At 36.9% G+C, this 18,557-nt stretch overlaps 1 long non-coding RNA gene across 1 annotated transcript; it reads right to left on the bottom strand.

Annotated features, from left to right (window-relative positions):
• Window positions 1–1,765: 1,765 nt before the first annotated feature.
• LOC138877168 (uncharacterized) lies at window positions 1,766–3,905 on the bottom strand. The gene is made up of 3 exons (XR_011402506.1): window positions 3,762–3,905; window positions 2,772–2,830; window positions 1,766–2,092 (listed from the first exon to the last, which is right to left on the bottom strand). It is a non-coding gene; the product is annotated as an uncharacterized lncRNA (long non-coding RNA).
• Between the last annotated feature and the right edge of the window lie 14,652 nt (window positions 3,906–18,557).

Below are 18,557 nucleotides of genomic sequence, written 5' to 3'. Positions count from 1 at the left end.
TTTTATTGGGTGAAAATTATTTTGATCCCTCAACTTTACCTTAAAAGTCAAACTCCTCCTCCAACATTAAACGACAATGCATAATAACGATAGGATACCAATGAGATTCAGAGGCATAATAATGGTATGTAACTAAAGAGATACAAAGCATTATTGATGTGATTTTTAAATAAAACTGAAAAAAAAAAATTAAGGGCAAAAAAAGAGGGGTCCTTTTTTATTGAAGGTTAATGAGAGAGAGATAGAAAGCATTAGTAGTTATTCTCATCTTCTTATAAGAAGGGTACTCTCACCTTTTTAATTCTCTCTTATCCCCGTGTGAACACCAATAAGAGAAAAATCAAATGCATACAATAACAAGCACATAAAAAGATTAAAAGGGAATATGCACAAAAAACTAGTGCCTGCAATTTTGAGATTGAAAATGAACTATGAGAAGTCCCAATCTCCTTTGAAATAACATGAAATCAGAATGAAAAAAAGTTACCTGAATTAAGACAATGTATTACCAAAATAGAGGTTTCAATAGTTTTATTTGTCCATCCGCAGTTTAATATATTGCTGTGAGACATTTTGGATACAAACAATAAGGCAGGTACTCAACAATGAGAATTAAACTCATTACCAGCATATGCTAAAGTAAATTTTATACAGTAAAATAATATTAAGTCATGGAAGAAATACGATCATACCTTCACGAATGAAAGATGACAAATAACTCTTTAAGACAAACAAAAGGTAAATCGAAACCCAGTTAATATTTAGTACAATTCAAGTCATTTCAAATCAATTTAAACTCAATAAAAATGATAAAAATTAGAAGGCATAAAACACTTATCAAGCTACATAAAGCAGAAACTATGAAGACTTACAACTTCATTTTTCTTCTTTTCCTTCCAGCCATGGCGGCAAGAATATAACTCAATCTTAGAGTCCATAGCTGAGTAAATCACTGTATATTTTAGTGCGAGGGACAGAAAGAGAAAGATACAGATAGTATTACATAAGCACAATTTGATTTATCCTTAATGTCTAGAAAAGAAACAATATGTGAGAACTTTCTAACGCTTTGCCTCCTATCCAACATTTACGTTTTTGGAATATAAAAGCTTTGAAGAGTGATAGCCATTGTTCGAACGTTTTATTCTTTCATTAATGTGTGAGCATTGAGCATTTAACTGCATTAAGTTTTAGTTTTATGTTGGCATGCATATTTCACAGCTATTAATATTGATTTTTGACCAAAAAATGAGGTAAAAGCCAAAAAATTGCAAAAAAAATAAATATTATTATTGGCTTGCCACATCACCTTCTTTATTCCCAACTTTATATAGATATAGATTAGTAAATTTGCCGCGAAATAAATTAATGTATAAAAAAGTCCTTCATAATTTAATTTATAATTTGAAAAAATTGCCAAAGATCGGTGATGTTGTCATGATAAGTGTGGGAAGTCGATAGTATTGTAGTACATACAAATATTTCTTCAATTAGCTTCAAGACCTTTTCATATAATTATAAATGTGTTTCTTAGCGATAAATATGTCATATTACATGATCATTGCGTAAAATGAAAAAAGAAATGTACGATTTTTTTTCCCTTTATCTCTCGTTCCTTCTTTTCTTCTTTTTCTGTCACGACCCAATCTAATGGGCCGCGACAGGCACCCGGTACCTTACTTAACCGAGTACCAACATAACGTATCTGTCATATCATAATGTCATGGGCAAATAGCCTAGAAAGGTCGTCATGAGATAACAAAAATAAAATATAAGGGAATACTAAATATTGGACGACCTGACATGACATGAAAACTTATACATGTGACATACGTGCCTATAAAACCAAAGTGATAACTCATACACTGAACATAGGCCGATAAGGCCATATGATTTTCATATACATAACATATGTCTACAAGCCTCTAAGAGTACATAAAATCATAAAGGTCGAGACAGGGCCCCACCATGTCAATCAATATATATCTAAAGCATACTGACCAAATAGGCAACTCCGGAGCAAGTGGAGTACACCAACACCTTCGCTGAGCTAATAGCCTACTAGGAGGAATGTCAACCTATCAATTGGGACCTGCGGGCATGAAACGCAGCGTCCCCAGGCAAAAGGGATGTCAGTACCAATAAAGTACCGAGTATGTAAAGCAAGAAAGCATAAACAAGAATAGTAATATAAAGAGAGATAGAGCAGATACAACCTGTAACATCTGCGTGCCTCTGTGGGCTACTGACATGAAATGTGTAATACACATATATATATATACATAAACTTTTAAAAACATACACGTCTGTAGGCATCATCATCATCATCATATCGTACCCGGCCTCAAAGAGGACTCGGTAAAAACGTACCCGGCCATCATAAGGCTTGGTAGAATCATACCCGGTCACGTGGAGCTCGGTAAATCCAACTGATCATTGGTTACACAATATATGTCGTACCCGGCCTACTATAGTGCGGCTCGGTAGAGTAAAATAGATATTATATATAATGCATGCTAAACTCATGGAATCACGTTCTAAACCTTTTGGAGTGACTTAATGTCGTTGCACCTTCGATTAACATTATGGACATCATACCATCAATATGAGCTTCTATAGGATTCAAGGATCATACATACTTGCTTAGAATAACTTTATAAGGAAAGAACAACATGGACAACCTTAGTTTCTAGGAGTAGATCTGTTACGAAATAGTGTATTCATTTCACTTTAGATCATGCCAAAAGAAAGAGGGAAGTGCCTTAACATACCTTAACCATGGTGAGTTCTTAATACATCTTAAGCAACTCTTCAAACAACTCAACTCAATCTACCATTGCATAAGGAGATTCAAAATTAGTGTTGAATAAAGGCTAAGTTTGCAACTTAAACTTGTAGCTCATTTATATAAATTCGGGCAGCATCTCCCCAGTAACAAGAGCCTGCTCTAATACCATATACCAACAACAATTACCAGAGAAATCCATCAATACCAATTATCAATAACAAGACACCATAAAACAACAACAAGTCATAACTATTTTACGACGAGCGACAAGCTCCAATTGGAATTCGTATATCCCTTATCATCCCTTATAGACTTTTTACTTTAAATTAATAGTATCATTAACATGATAATGAAGTCATTCATCAATAATTCCAACCTTATACCATATATCCATAACAAAGAAAATGATCCACAACTCCAATTATTCTTAATTAGCAACTTTATTCACTAGTTCATGTCTAGTTCATCCATTTAACTCAACCGATGTCAATATAACCTTAAGAACTTTTTGGAACACAATATAATTACCTCCTACAGTATATGCAAGTCAAAATCTATATTATATTTAGCTTACAACAGCCCAACACACCCCAATCAATTCATACCAAAAACAACGACTATAATAGTGTCCAACACCCCGAAAATATTACAAAGAATGACTAATCCATTATTTCACAAATATGTGGTGTTTCTTCAAACCATTTATCCTCCAAAAACTCCATTAAATATCAGCAAAATATACAGCCCAAAAGCTACACGAAATAGCCCACAAAACAGTCCATTACAAATCAAATAACTCGAACTCACGGCTTCATATCACCTTCCCGTGAGTTCTAAATATTATGAAATGAATTAATCAACCTTACTTGATATTTAAGAGCTTAAAACCAAAAATTAAGAATTTTCTTAACTATTAAATACCTTCCAACACTCAAACTATAAAGAAAAAGAAAGGTTATATAGCAATACTTACGTCGTGGGGATCGTTCTTGTGTTATTGCTTCGTGATTTCGTGCCCGGGATGATGGTATTATTTGAAACCCTTGTAGAGAGCTTAAGGGTGATGTTAGGGGTATTATTTGGTCGTGCTCTCTGGAAATATGCAGAAAGAGACGAGATAAAGGAGATAATCTCCATTTTGTTGAAAAGTCAAAAGGTGCTACTTGGCACCCTATAATTGGCTCGTCTTCCAATGCTTATAACCTTTTATCCGGGTGTCGTATGAGCAAATGGTTAAGAGCGTTGGAAACTACATTCCAAGACCTTCAATTTTATATATAATATGTCCCAAAAGACCTCATATAGCACACGAAATTTATTACTCAAAAAGCTTCATTACAAGACAAATCCTTAGTCGGTTTTTTTCGCAACTTAAATCCGATTTTTCTCAAACTTTATACTTCATATACAAACATCATATATAGTCATATCATGGCTTTAAACTCATTTAAATCATGATTAACAAGTCTCATATTTATTTTAACTTGCGTAACACTTCGGCAAACCTTTCTTGTCCTTGTAGAAGGATTTCATCCTTTTTGAGTTTACATTAGATAATCCTATAATGATAGTAACATCTGAAGTATGGGGTGTAACAACATGTACCCTTGTAAACATTTATCCTTGAATATTAACTCTCAAAGGCTTGCAAAAAAAAATATGGGATGTAACACCATTAAATCACTTTATATACTTTCCAAGAGGATCTCATTTCTGAGCTTACACCAACGGACTTACGACGTACTTTCCCGTACAAAAATATGGGTTGTAACATTATTCCCCCCTTTAGAACATTCGTCCTCGAATGTTGACTGATGCGCTTCTCATTATCATACCATATGGCTCTTATGAATACTTTAATATTGTCCTTTACCATCTAGGTAATTGCTCTATGACGAAATCCAAAAACTAGGGCATTCCCCCTTTTAGGCCTATTCTCACATCGCGACTTATGGCCGGAGTTCTTCCAATCTCGTAACTTCGACTACCTTCTATGATGAGTCCTATATGACTATGTCCTTTTATGCACGACTCTTCTCTTTTTTTCCTCCAGCTTTTTGACAATCTCTTGGCTTCACATTGTGAATACATATATAGAACTATGACATTATGTCCCTCTAGGCATATATAGGTATATTTAAGCTCTTCGCTTGGTACTTTGCTGAATGTACGACTTTTGCTATATTTCGTTTTATAGCCTTGGTATTATTACCGAGGTGTGCTATACAACTCTAGGTTACTTTCTCATTGCTTGTCCCATAACCTGCCAGCGCAACCCTGCCACATTAGGAACATATAATCGACCTCAATATCTGAGTACTCCATCTCACCCTGCCACATTAGGAACATATAATCGACCTTGATATCTGAGGACTCCATCTCCTGTAATCTCAAATAGTGTCTTCTCCTTTTGAGGGGTTGTATCTCTTTAATGATCTAGCACATGATCTTCATACTGGCATTCCTTCACTTCAGTTACTAAAGATGGTATTTCCATGTCCTAAGTAGTAACTTTGGTACCACTTGCATCTAGTAATCGAATTCCAAGATTAGCTAGCAGATGAAGCTCGCAAGCTATCTCACTCTTCTATGCCTTTAAATATGATAGGCTAAACATAGATCTACGATTGAGGGCGTTGACTACTACATTCGCTTTCCCTAGATGATATAAAGTATAAACGTCATAGTCTTTCACTAACTCCAACCATCGCCTAGGATGTAATACATTGTCACTAAGGCTCGCGTCTCATCAGGGAACATCTGAAGTGATTTTCTTGATGCACCTAGGGATGATACTATACTTCAATAACTGCATTTTCATAACATCCCAAAGTATTAATCTTATGGGGGCATTCTAATACCGTGCCATCCATAAAATATCTTTTCTTTAAATCATTACTCAATCGAAGGCCCAAACGTCATTCTCTTAACAATCACAATTACACCCTTATTCTACTACCAGGGCAGTATTCCATCTCTTCTAATTGCTCATGTTCTTATACTCCTCTAAGTTCATTCAAAGTGTACCGAGCTTTCTATAGCTCATGGAAATCATCAGACCTCTTGTTTTGACGGGTTTAATCCTGAGACCTTGCCTATTATTGCCATCTTCTCACTCATATTTACCATACGTACCTTTAAATCTCGCACTGTATATTCTATCAATTTCATAACCTCCCTTCTGCATTAGTGGAATTCACATCCATACCTTAAAGCTCTACTATAATACTTGCAACCCTAGTGCATGCACAATCTGGTGGGAGCTTCGCATTAACGTCTTATGAGGATGGTACTCTTCTAATTGATTTATCGTAGAGCTTTTATAGAATATGATTGTTGTACTATCTCTTTTATACCTTTACTATTAAAAGTATTACTGCTATGGTTTGAGTCACGATTTCTATAATCATCTGGGTCTAACAATCGGACTCGTGATGTAACTTTCGAGCTTCCTCTTCCTTATCAGCCTTTAATTAAGCTTAGGCTATCTTCCAATCTTCAGCTTAGGGTATTATCTATTACATTAGCCCTTCATGGACTCTATGTAGCATCCATGAGATAATCTTTTAACAATTCAAGCCTTTATAGGTGCGTGGACTTAATTCTTTCTTTTAACTTATACTAGAGTCTCCTATAGCTGTATAAATGTCAACATATATGCTGCATGGATATAACTCTGAAGTCTTAAGTGCATTCACAACGTAATTAACTCTGGATCATTGATTGAATAATTCCTTTCGTGCCTTCTCAGCGTTCTTTAAATGTAAGCAATCACTTTTCCTGGTCGTTTTGCCACTTGTTGCATGAATACTTGGCTTATTTTATTTCCCACCAATACTTGAATTTCCTATAACTCATTTGATCTCAAATATCACTTTTGACTTCCCGTTCATTAGTCACGATAGGTGCCACTTTCGTATTGAGTGCATACAATATTGTAGTGGGACTGTTGTTACCCAACCATATCTTCTTTATGTCATTATGCTTATGTTGAAGCCTTCTTCCTTATTTCCTCAGCTAGTATTTCTTTGTAGTACTTAAGGAGACCTTCTGGATCTTGTAAAGTTACGATCTTTTTATACTGTATACCCGAAGGAATTTTCGATATTCTTACTCGCCTACAAACATCCTTAGTTACATACCTTCGTGCCCTTGTACTTGTTGTGTTAATTCTAAACTCAGATTTTGATTATCTCCTTAGTGGAGCTCTCCATTATTTCCGTAACACTTATACAATACCTTTAAATACTCCAACTCCTATCTGAACATTTCTCAAGGTTACGACATCATATCTGCGAGACTGAATTTGCTAGATTAGGATTCACTAAGTTTATCTTGCATGATCTGCTGATTTGCTTATAACCTCTTGTATAGCCACAACTTGGCTCTTCCTAAATCAACTACAAACTACTCGTTGGTCCATTCTCATATCTATATTCTGTGTAATCTCTCTTTAGTTAATTACTTTGTCTTAAGTTACCTCTCACACTGGCTCCTTATGTATCAAGTGTTCATTTGTACTTCTTTATCAATCATCGGGTGTGCAACCCTTACTGCTTCTCTCCGGCATCATGCTTGCATAATGTTCTGGAGTCATATCATATCTATAGGATCTGAATAGATGCAATCTCATTCCTTTCACCCTTTTGCCGCATTCCTCATTTACTATTCCATAGTTTTTTTTTTGGCAATCCGCTAGGCAAGCGCCTAGGGCTAGTTTTTTATTAATAAATGAAAATAAAAGTACAACAATTAGGAATAGTACAAATAAGGGGGACAATAACACTGGTATTGTTACTTATATGCCTTGGCTATATAATCACTCATCTGTGCCTCACATTGCGTTATGATGGCAGCCTCATGTAGAGGATTCATGGTGTAGCTGCCGGCAATGTCTCACGAGGGCATAAATCTCATAGCCGTGTGGATATTTTTCCAAAGGCATAGGACCAAGTCAACTCAAACCGGGCTAAACCTTACCTTACTAATCCTATTGAGGCAATGAAAAGGCCTCACCTACTAGCACGCATGTAAAAAATAAGAACTGGAGAGTACCAAATATTCAATGATCATCACAGAGTTTATAACATACTCTGTGATGATATTACAAATGAGAATACTAATAAAGTGGTATAATAGAATGAAGTACCAATTTGGTTCATGTCCCTTCTTTTCCAAACATGTAAAATCTGCAATTTGCAGTTCTTTGTTGTTTTCCTCAACCGTGTTCAAAAAGTATTCAAAAATCATCATTTCTTTTTTGAACGGTTGGACCTCGTTGAGGTAGTTGGGGCATCCTTCTTTTGTTTGGCAACTCTCATTGGAGGTCGCCTAACATTTAAAAAATCACTGACCTTGTCGTCCCAACTATTTTTCCTTGTATGTGCTTTTTTATTTTTCCACTATGCATAGGTGATAGGTCACCTTTTCTTGATGCCTCTTCCCGGCATTGATTTAAGATATCATCTTCCTCTCCTTCTTCATATATATCTCTACCTACCAAAATTGGATTTGGCATGTGTTGAGAAACACCTTGAGTCATCAATGTATTTCCAGCTTGTGCAGGAACCATATTTGTCGTACTTTGTTGTTGTTTTTGTGATTTGTTCATGCTCACATTCCCACGACCAGTGCAAGAGACTGTTTGACTTAAAGAAAGTAGAGGAGCAGTACTTACAATTGCATCAAGTAGTTGTCTCTCCTCAACCGAAATAATTGGAGTAGTTGTTGTGAGTTGCTGCTGCCCAGAATTTGGTTTTGTTGGTGCTGTGCGATCACCAGTATGCATACTAGTTGAGGCTTGCAGATCATTTTGTTGCTGCTGCATTTTAAGTGTTGGTGTAATCACAATTTGACTTGTATTAACACCTGGAGTGGCCTGCTTGGCACATGTTTCCGCTGCGCTAACCAACCTTCCAACTGTTGCATCTGGCATAGCATCAGTAGGAGAGTTTCTGGGGATGAAAATAGGAGCATGAATGTTCAATTTGGTCGTGGGACTTGATGTTGTTGCCTCATGAGGCTTTGGCTTTACTGGAGGATCGATCTCCTCACCTGCACTCTCCTGCTCACCTTCTTCAGATGAATAGCCAGCAAACCCATCACCCCAATCATCTTCATCATCCTCCTCTCGTTGTTCACGCCACAACTTAGAATTGATAGCCATTTCCTTTACCTTTTGTTGGATAACCTCATTGTTGTTCCCAGTTGACAGGACAAGCTGCCCAGATTCACCTTTGAACTCCCCAAAAGACTCTACTGACTGAGAAGGGACATCAAACATGGATGTGTTCAAAGTCACCATTGGTTGTTTAACCAAGGTGGTGTTCATTACCATTTCTGCCTGGGCCTGTTTGATAATGTTTTCCACTTGTGAACTGGAAAAAAGAATCGTAGGAGTGCTGGACCTTGGTACAAGCTCGCCCTTTGACACTTCTGCTACACTGCTATTTATAGAATTTTGTCGCTGCTCAACCTACATCATTTTTTTTCTATTTGGAGTGCTTTTTTTGCTGGAAACCGTTGTCCAGTTATTCTTACTAATTTGCTGCCCAGCTTCCTTTGTATCTTTTTCAGCTGTTGAAACAATTTCAGCTGGAACTAAAACAGCAGTAGATACATCTACAGGAGTTGTACCTGCTGCTGCTGATTTCTCAAGTGGTTCAACCAGTGCAACAACATGATCAACAGTTGTTTTCAATGCAGTATTAGACTTCGAATGTGCACCTACTCCACTATGTCCTGCCCCTGCTACACCTGCAGCTGAATTTTCCATATTCACAGCCTTACAGGCTGTAGCATCAACACACTCTAAGGCCTCAGTACTTACATGTTCCTGGCCCTCCTCATTCACAATAATAGCTTTGTATCCTGTTGCATTATCAGCTTGTTCACCTATACCATTTATAGGTCGATCACCTCCCGCTACTGTCCCTATAATACTGCCATTCCCTCGATTCCTAGCTAAGGCACGATCGACAGGAACAATAGCGACACTCTTTGAGATCCCAGAATTGCTGAGAATCTGTGCACCATCAGAGATATTAACATCAGTTTTTTCTACTTGCACAGCACCTCTAACACATGTTGCATCTGCTCTTTTACTCAAATCATCACACACTTGCTGCCTAGCATTCTTATCATTTTCTGATCCTTCTATAAGTTGTTGCCCAGCTCTCTTAGCATTCAAAAAATCTCTTGCATCACCCTGCAATTTTTCAACTATTTGATGCTCATTCTCATCACAAACACGAGCTGCTTGAACTGCCTTTCCTTTTAAGCGCCGACATTGATTTTCTTCGTGTCCTTGATGCTTACAATGGCCACAATACGAAGGCAAATTATCATAGATAATTTCCTGGTAATCCTCAACAATCTTACCAGTTTTAACATCAAGATATTGAAGCCTAATCTTTTCAGGAAGTTTGTCAAGTAAATCAATGATAACCTTGACTCTTGCTGTGCTAGGACGAGATCTAACTTGTGTTGCCTTATCAATTGTGATTGGTTTTCCAATAGCAGCCGCAATGGACAATAAAGGCTTACGAGCAAACAGTTCAGGCGACAAATTCGGCAAAGAAATCCAAATAGCCACCTTCGAAGTTTCCTGGTTTGGATTATATCCAACACTCCATGGGAAAACTCTATATTGATGCTCCCTTCCATTATGTTGAAAATAGTTTACAGCTCTTGCCAAACAAGCAACATAATCTTCATGTTGATCACAACGAATTAAAATTTTTCGTGGAGCCAAAGAACCGAACAAGCAATTACCTTTGATACCAAAGATTTTCGGCAGAATACTCCTTAAAATCTGTAAATTTGGTGCGTCGCTGGACAGTTTTATCATCACTGCTTGATGTAATCCTTCCTCCTTTGCAAATTCTTCACGTTCATCCATGGAAAATTGAATGGTAGGAACTCCATGAACAATTTCAAAAGGTTTCAAACTCGTTTTTGTGAGAGATGTGGCAGATTGCTTTTGATTCAAACTTGCTGCATATGTAACAAAGTTGTTGATGTTTGGAGTAACTTCATTTGAGTTTGGATTCTGCTCTCCCACAGCCAAAGGCTGGGGAGAGACGTTGGATGCCATGGAAAGGCTCTATTACGCACAAGTTTCAACACTACATCGCACAGAAAAGAAGAAGCTGCCCAGATACACTGTTTTGCTATAGTAATGGACGAACCAATTTGTAGATCTGTAACAATTGGCTATGGATTTGAGGGTGAAACCAATTGGGGATTGTGCGCAAAGAGAAAATGAATCTTTTGATATCAAGTTTGCGAAAATCCACTGCTAGATTCTGAAGTTATGGCCGATGAATAGTACCTCTTCATTTTGTCATTTTTTTCACATCTTCACTAACATCTTACTCGCCTTGCGGTAACCTCTCTATACCGGGGATAATTGAATTTATTACGCACAAGGGTGACACTTAGTGTAACTGGCACACTTACTCCCTTAGGCTTAACTCTGCTCCACGTGCTTGCTTTGGGAAGCATCTTCCTGAATGAACCTTAAAGGTTATTATTTTGTTGTCCATTCTATTATTGTTGGAATGCTATCTCTGAAATTCTCATGATATCAACCATTATAAAATCCTTCAGTCCCTAATTCATGTTCAGTTTATCTTGTTCACCAGCCCATACTGATTTTTATTACTCTGGGGTCTAACCTTTCCTCCTTGTAATCACGCTGAAGTCACCAACTCACTTCTCGAAATAAGGATATGACTTTATGGTTTATACTCTTTTATTGCCTCAAGGCCTATCACCTCTTGTATTTTCCTTCACTTGACTATAGACTCCATCATCGTGTCATATTTTGATTTACTGTTGTGAGCACGTGATTTTTCCCTATATGAGAATTACTCCCAAAAATTCAAAATAAAAACAATTTTCCTTTGTGTGCAATGTTTGAATTTTCGTGGCACTTTTGGATAATTATTTATATTTTGTCTGTGCATGTTTATTTGTTAAATTAATAAAAATATAAAAAATATGTCACATTTGCATTTAATATGTAATTCTACAATTAGGAGTAATTAAGTTTGTTTTACAAAATGAAAAAATTACAAAAATAGGCATCTTTTGCATTTTTAGCATTTAATGTCCAAATTGTGTGATTTGATTTTATTGATGTTTAATTTTGGGTGAATAATTATTATTAGAAGTTAATTAGTATTTTAAGATAATTTTGGTTTTTATAATTTAATTTCATACATTTTAGTTTTATCAATAAGTGAAAGAAAAGAGAACAAAAAATAGACGAAAATCGGATTGGGCCTCTTCTTCAATTTTAAACCACAAGCCCAAGGATACCCAACCTTCCCCTACGACCCGGTCCATTTCAAACCGGGTTGACCCAGTCCATAACCCAAAACCTCATCCCACCCTTTCTATTTTCATTCTTGAACAAACCCTAAAACAAAACCTAAACTACCCGACCCCCTCCCCTCTCTTCATCCTCTCCAAGCACCAAGCTCCCCATCAATGGCTACCCTCCTCTCCATCGCACAGCCACGGACAACCCCCCTGCCCTTCCATCTCCTTCCCCTTCACCATCTCCACACACACACACACACTCACAGCAACACACACACACACACAGAGCAACACACACACACAGCAACACACACACACACATACAGCCCTCGTCTTCGACCAAACGACCCTACTGTGTCGCCATGGCTGTTGCCTTTTCTTCTTCGTCAAGCTCCAGCAGCCATTGCGCTAGCTGCCAGGCTTCACCTTCTTCGTCGTCGTCACGTTGCCGAAAAACCTTCGTCGAAACCCAGCTCCACCAAGCCAGCCCGTCGCTGCTGCTGCTCCGCCACTGCTGCTAACCATCGCTGCTACTGCTCCGCTCCTGCTATGCCTGTCGCTGCTGCTGCTTGCTCTTGCTACGTCCAGCCATGGACGAGCTACAGCTCGCTAATGCTGCCTTCTGCTACGTCCAACCATGGACGACCACGGATTACCCAGCATGACTGCTTCACCGCCTCCTCGACGCCACTGTTTTGTCTTCAAACGACATCAAACGACCATCTTCTTCGATCATTCGTTCGTGGTCGTCTTCGGCGTCAAGTTATTTTGGCGGGATAATTGTTTCCGGGCAGATTTGTTTTCATTCGAGTTCATCGTCGTTCCGATCCGGTTAGTGGGTTTAAGTTTCATTTCTGTCCGTAGTTTGTTTTGATATTCTCGGATCTTAAATCAGTAGATGTTTGATTCTTGTTTTTGTTCGTGTTTATCGTTTCTTGATTATTTCTTCAGGATTGTTTCATTTGTTCTTGTTTATTTTTATGTAGAAATTGTTAGTTTAATTATAATGTTGTTAGATTTAAGTTGAAGTTCAATTAATTATTTTCTTCAGTTTGGTTTTATTAATTTAAAAGGATTTAGTTTTAACATAGAAGAGTGTTAGTTTAAATCGTTTGAATCCGTCATCTTTGTTGTTTAATATAGATTTAATTCGTACTCATTTTTTGTTTGAAGTTCGTTTTTAATCCAGTGATTTAATGTGAGTTTATGTTTTGGTTTTTAATTTTTTGATTTAGTTTGAATCATGCATCTTTGTTGTAATTTTGTTGGATTTAAGTTGAAGATCAATTGATTATTTGAGTTTAGTGATTTGAATCTGTTTATTTATTTTGTTTAAGTTTAATTTGAATTTGAGCTCAATGATTTGAATATATTTGTTTGTTATTGTTGTTGAATCTGAAAATAGGTTTGTTGTTAAAAAATATTGTTCAGTCAAAATAATTCCAGTTTTCTTTGTTGTTCATCATATAGTTTGAGTTTGTTCATAAAATCTGATTAGGAATTGGTTATAGCTGCTATATTTTGGTTAGAATTGATTAGGTGAATTGGTTATAGCTGACGGGGTAGATTGGTAAATTGCAGTATTTTCAGGGTTAAAATGGTAATTTCAATAAGGTCAGAGGGGTATTTTTGGAATTAAAAATCTGAACAATTATTTATTTTGAGTGCTCTGTCCATTAAGATTAAATAATATTTTAATAATATTAAATAGTAAATGGTGGGGGACAAGACATAATGTAGTGGGGGAATAATATAATTGTTTAATGTAGGCATGGGGGACAAGATATAATGGAGGGGATAATGTATTTATTTAATGTAGTAGGGGACAAAACATTAGGTAGTGGTATTAAAAGGGGGATGAGTGGAAGATAGTGGGTTTTAATTTTAAAAATGCTGAAAGATGGTAATAAATAGAGGGGACTTGGACAGAATTTAAAAGGGGGGAAGAACTGAAAATAGAGAGAGAAAAATTCGAAAATATTAAAGGATTTTTAGGGATTCAAATTTGAAGAGAGTTTAAAAGAAAGAATTTTCTGAACATTAAAAGAGAATTAAGGGTTAAACATTAACTGGTCTTCAATTAAAAAAAAAAGTTCACTTTGTTATTGCCCGTTGATTATTATTGGTGCTTTTTGGATTTTCATGTGGTTTATTTCTCGAGTTTAATTGGTTATTTGCTACTACTTCACTGATTATTGCTGGATTTTGTGCGGTTTTCAAATCTATCACTGGGTGTTCCGTTTGTTGGATATTGCTGGTTATTTGTTGTTGTTGCTGCATTACATATTATTTTGTTGATCCTATTCTTCCTTTCCTTGTATTCAAACACCAGGTACACTACTCTGAATCATTTTGACATATGCATTGAAGCTGAAATGAAATGGCCAGAAGATTTATGCTTCTAATTATAGAATATTCGTATTTTTAGTTAGATATACATTATGTGTTGCATGTTATATGAATGGTAGAATTATGTATAATGTGAAGCGTTAAATTGCGGAACTATCGGATGAGTGTCGGTATAAACACCATAAGTATTTTTTAGCTTTTTTGTTAATTTTTTAGTTTGAGATCGCATTCAAATCAAAATTGGTAAATAGTCAATATGGGAAACTGATTTAATTTTGGAGGGGAAAGGGTTAGTAAAAATCTAGATTTGAATTTGCAAATATTGGAATAAAAGCAATTTGAGTTTTTTTTAATCTTTGAATCTTGTTAATAACTAAGATCCGCAAATATTAGGCCAATAATTTCGTAGAATCAGCAGGCTTGATGCTTTTAATGTGTGACTCAACGTAGCAAGGTTAAGAACATTAATCCATTAGATGCGAGCTTGAGCAAGATGAATCAACGTTTAAGTTTAATAAACTATCTAATAAGCTTTAGTAATTATGGTTAGATCTAGTTTCAAATGGTTGTGAATAATTAATTCCAATAAATTTTTTTTATTTATAACAACGCGAGCTTTTAATCTAGCTATAATTGATTTCTTTTGAATATTAGTTGGCGAATTTAGTATTTTATTCACAATTTTGAATTTTTTTTTTTAATAAAATTCCTTTCCATTAATATTTGTCTTAATCTCGCAAGTAGTATGTTACGTTTTTTCTTATTTTTTTAAGCTCGTAATTAATTAAGATTTTCTTTCTTTATTTTAGAAGACTAATTTTAATAGAAAAAATGTAGTCATTTTAGGATTGTCCATTTAAAAAATAAAATGAGATGAGCTTCGCCTAGTAAAACGTATAGATTGTGAGGCCCTCACAAATGTATGTATTAATTACTTAGAACTCGGAATCGGTTGCTTAGCGAAATTCACGGCTTTTTTCCAAAATAACCATGCGCTAGTCATTTTAGGCACGTATTTTAATAATCTTACCTTCTTAAACTCAGGTGTGCATTTCATGTGACCCAAATCCATATCCCAAAACATTGAATAAAATTGTGTTCCGGATTGCGGGTGCATTTCATGTGACACAATCCAAAGACATGTTTTTTGAACGATGTTCACATTCTTAAAAAAAATTAATAATAATAAAAGCGGCTAAAAGTTAAAATTTGCACATAAGTTCATAATCGTATAAAAAACCAGATATTTAAGCTAAATATGACAGTGGAGCGACCGTGCTAGAACCACGGAACTTGGGAATGCCTAACACCTTCTCCCAGGTTAACAGAATTCCTTATCCGGATTTCTGGTTCGCGGACTATTAACAGAGTCATTCTTTTCCTCGATTCGGGATTAAATCGATGACTTGGGACACCATAAATCTCCCAAGTGGCGACTCTGAATTAAATAAACAAATCCCGTTTTGATTGTCCTTTAATTGGAAAAACTCCCTCTGCGCCCTTAGGGCGCGGGTAAAAAGGAGGTGTGACAGCTCTGGCGACTCTGCTGGGGAATTATCTTCCCAGAACCAACGGTTCAGGGTTAGAAATTCGAGCTTGATAAATTGTTGTATTTTGACTTTATTATCTGGTATTCTCATATGATCTGTGCTTAATATGCAAAATGATGTTTTTACCGCTTTGATATTTTGTGAACTGTATATAAACTGTGTCGAAACCCATCTCCTCTCTGAGTCTTCTAAATCATGAAGAAGGGTGCACTTCGTGTGACTTCTTTTCTGTTAGAGTCAATCCCATTTTTAGAACGAGGTTCGGATAAGTTGTAAAGCCGGGTTGAGCTTCTGTATCCCCGGTACGCTGCCCCCCCCCCCGGCTCGAGCTGTCCGCTCGGGTAAGCCAGGTCTAGAACAAACACCCAGGTTCTGAACCTAGAATAACTCAACTTCATGCCGGATCCCTAGTAGGAACGCTTATCTGCATCATGTGCATTTTTGACTTAGGAGACTCAACACAGGGGTTGGGTCCGTCTAGGAATAGCAACCTGAAACAGAAAAGACCATCCTGATGCATCCTACTTACTGCTTGTGCATTTTATTTGCTTTGGACTTGCATGCTGACCGGTTTTGAATATTGGAAAAAAATTGAAAAAAACGAAAGAAAGAAAAATAGCAGTGTCTAGGGTTAATCTTCTGCTTTGAAAAAATAACAATGTCTAAATAGTGTCGAAACTCTGCCGAAATTTTAAAAAAATATTTTAGTTTTAATAGTTTGTTTTACTAAAAGCAAAGGAAAAATAGAAAAAGAGTCTTTATTTTTGGAAATTGATCGCAGAAAAAGAAAAAGAAAAGAGTCTTTATTTTAGTTTGGGAAAAATAGGTTGTTTTATTGTTTGTTGAAAAAAAAGAGTCGTTGTTCTGTCTTGTTTTCAAAAATAGAAAAGGAAAATAGTTTGTCTTGCCACGAAAAATGAAAATGAAAAAGAGACTTATTTTTAAATATTTTTTTTTTGTTTATGAAAATGCAAAAAATAAAAATGAAAAGAGTCATGCTTTGAAAGTGGTTTGGTTATTTGCTGCCAAAAAAAAAAGGGTCCTGTTTTAAAATAGTTCAGTTAATTGCCCGAACTACGTCGGGTTGATTCTCACCGGATGTGAGATACGTAGGCAACCCTCATAGGGTCCAACTTCCCCTTTTTGCAAAAGATAACCCGAAAATGTCGAAAAATGTTATTAAATGGAAAAGAAGTTTTGTTTTATATTTGAGTCAAATATAGGTTTTCCCTTTTGTCTAAATCACCTTAATAAATGTGCAGAATGAGCACGACCGAAAATAAACCCTTCACGACCCTTAAAGAGATCCCTCTGCAGCTCCACATGTGGTGGAATGATTTAGAAGCCGATAGCAGAAAGGCAGTGATAAAAATTTTGGGTGGCCTCGTTGGTTTATTGGATGTTGAGCCGAAGGTGGATGTTATTGAGGCGCTGGTACCTTTTTGGGATCCTGCACACAACATATTCCAGTTTTCTGATTTTGAACTTACACCCACCTTGGAGGAAATGGCGGGTTATGCGGGTCTCAGCCCAAATTTCAGAACTCTTTATCCTTTGGCACCAAGGCCGGTAACGCCACACAAATTCTTGGACTTGTTAAGTATCAGCCGGAATGCCCAGGAAGAGAAGTTAGCAGCCGGGTATTGCGCGTTTCAGTTTTTGTATCGGCGCTATGGTGACCCTCGAGGCTTCGAAGAGCCCAAACTTGGTTTGACTCACGCTGGAAACAAAAACAAATGGGAGTCCAGGGGGTTCTAGCTTTCATGGGAGTTGTGGTTTTCCCTCGGGAAGACGGTCACATAGAGATCGGCCTTGCTGGGATGTTGGATGTTGCGACCAAACGAGCCAACAGCACAGTAGTTCCTTTAATCGTAGTTGAAATCTATCGAGCTTTAACTATATGCCGAGAGGGAGGGAAGTTCTTTCAAGGTTGCAACCTGTTGCTGCAATTGTGGATGCTGGAACACCTTTGTCATCGAGTTGGGTACATGAATTACGGACTGACAGGATTAAGCTGTATTGAAGAATTTGGGACTCGGATAACAGGCATTGAGTTCCCCGAAGGAACAGAGGCTTGGCTATCGCTTTTGAGATCATTAACTGCTGACAAAATTGAGTGGTCCCTAGGGTGGCTTCCTGATACAGAAGCTATATATACTTCAGCTGAAGTTCCCTACATCCTCTTAATGGGAGTTCGAAGCATCCAACCTTATGCCCCTTACAGGGTCTTGTGTCAACTGGGAAGGTTTCAAACTGTGCACAATGACGAAAATCTAAGCAAGCAAGTGATTGAACTAGGCCCAAAAGATGTCTTTCTTGAAGGAAAAATCCGTGAAATCTGGAATTGGTGTAGGTTCCTCGAGCCTAAAACCATAGTGCGAGATCGGGCGAGGTAGACCCTAAGTACAATGCTTGGTTTGGAAAAAGGTTCTTGATTCCGTAGAGGCCCGCCAAAAGGCCCCACGTCCAACATTTCACTGAATCATCTCAAGCACAATGGGATTGGCTGGCAAGAGAAGAAGGTTATCGAGCAGAGATTAGTA

This window comes from Nicotiana sylvestris, chromosome 9 (assembly GCF_000393655.2).
Source record: "Nicotiana sylvestris chromosome 9, ASM39365v2, whole genome shotgun sequence".
NCBI classification, from domain to species: Eukaryota; Viridiplantae; Streptophyta; class Magnoliopsida; order Solanales; family Solanaceae; genus Nicotiana; species Nicotiana sylvestris.
This window is presented reverse-complemented; position numbering and strand designations above follow the sequence as displayed.